This window comes from Pelophylax lessonae (genome assembly GCF_965119305.1).
Source record: "Pelophylax lessonae genome assembly, chromosome: 4".
Taxonomy (NCBI): domain Eukaryota; kingdom Metazoa; phylum Chordata; class Amphibia; order Anura; family Ranidae; genus Pelophylax; species Pelophylax lessonae.
In genome coordinates, this window is record NC_138771.1 from 43,909,085 (window position 1) to 43,911,203 (window position 2,119).

The following is a 2,119-nucleotide window of genomic DNA, read 5'->3' on the forward strand; positions in this document are numbered from 1 at the left end:
GGGGCACCCTCTTTCCCTAGATGAGGATTGGGGAAGTGGAATTGGGTACTAATAAAAATCAGTACTCATTCCCTCCCCCCAAAAAAATCTGTAATTCAGTTGCAGGCCTGGGGAAGGGAGCAAACTTCCATATTTGAATGAAGTACCCTTTAGATAAATACTGTAAAGAGATCATAATGCAATATTTTTTCTAATAAGGATTCTATTAAATTAACCAGTTATGCCATGTTGCTAAATATCCTATCTATCAGAAATCAAGTACCGGAATTTGGAGTGTGTATGCTCCAATTTAGAAATAGTGAACCTATAGGCCCTGAATAAATAAATCAATATTTTAAAAGATATTAGACACCTTGGGAAAAATGAAACAGGCAACACATATTAAAAGATTCCAAAAAAGACAGAATAAAATAAAAATAAATTTGAAAATATATATACAAAATAACAGCCCGGATTTCATTACCCCTATCCACAAAGTCTAGAACAATTATTATTCCTTGAATCAGGTCTATATGTGGTAAAAAGATATTTTCAGGGGCGTAACTAGAACCTTCAGGGTCCCGGTGCAAGAAACCATGAAGGGCCCCCTGGACCCCTGGCCAGGGCCCTTCCCTTCAAGCCTGGGGCTTTTCCCACTGATCCTGGGGCCCTTTACTCTCGTTGCGGGGGGGCCTTTATTACGTTCCCACAGCGGGACCCTTTTACAAGTTCTGCAGTGGGCCCCCTTCCTGCCATCTTGGGGCCTCCCCACGGTGGTGGAATGCCAGGGCCCGGTCGCAAGTGTGACCTTTGCGATCCTGGAAGTTCACCCACTGGTGTCAGTAGTTTTTATTTTTTGGTATTTTAATTGTATTATTTTTTATCATTTTATTTTATTTTTTTTACAATGTCACTGACTATGACTCTGTCCATTTAGAAAAGGAAGGAGCTGGTAAATTACATATTTACCGACCCCTTCCTGGTTCTCTATTGTGACACATCCCCTGCAGCAGCTGGCAGGAAAGGGGAGGGAGCACAGTGGGGGGGGGGGGGGGCAGCACAGTAGGGGGGGGGCAGGGGAGCACACAGGGGCCCAGAGACAGCAGAACACAAGTGAACTGGATAGGAGGAGCGGCAGGGGCAGCATACAGAGGAACCAATCTCCTCCATTTTCTTCCTGCAGCTACAGGAGGAAAAGGCAGGACAGTGATTTCTCTACATGCTGCCCCCACCGCCCCTCCTATCCAGGTGTACAGGGGAGCTGCACAGGCCCCCTGGAGCATGGGGTATGGGTTGCAATTGCAACCCCTGCAACCCCTGTAGTTACGCCCCTTGATTTTTTCCTATGGGGAATATATTTAATTAAAAATATTAAATATTTAAATATTGCAACCCTTGTAGTTACACCCCTGGATTTTTTCCTATGGGGAATATATTTAATTAAAAATATTAAATATTTAAATATTGCAACCCTTGTAGTTACACCCCTGGATTTTTTCCTATGGGGAATATATTTAATTAAAAATATTAAATATTTAAATATTGCAACCCCTGTAGTTACACCCCTGGATTTTTTCCTATGGGGAATATATTTAATAAAAAATATTAAATATTTAAATATTACCTTTTCTAAAATACTAAATATATTTTATATATACTAAAAAAAAGTGAAATATTACTTTTCTACAGGAAAAATTGACTAGTCGTTCAGCAACAGGTTTTGCAATGCCTTAGATCTACTTCTTATCATTTGCAGATAATTTCTGTCACTTAGCAAGACCACTTGTTCTGGCATGTCAACACCAGTGCCAGGTGTTCACAATTAATTTTTAAATTCGCGAAATTTTTTGCCATCATTATGAATATAGAGTATGTGTGTATTTTAGGTTTGGGTGGTTGTGAATCAAGACCCACATTTTTTAACATAGCTTTTATTAAAATAATCTGTAGTACACATCCATGGTATTTACTCTAGCCCGGCCAGTCTCTTTTTAGTGATCGGTAACCAGTATGTAAAACAGAGTATCTCGTTTCCTGTGGACAAGGAGGCCAGTTTGACACTCTATGCAGCACTCTTGTCTTTGCAGGATATTTGTACTGTGGACACAGCCTGCTTGTGTCTGTCATTTTTCTTCCCTAG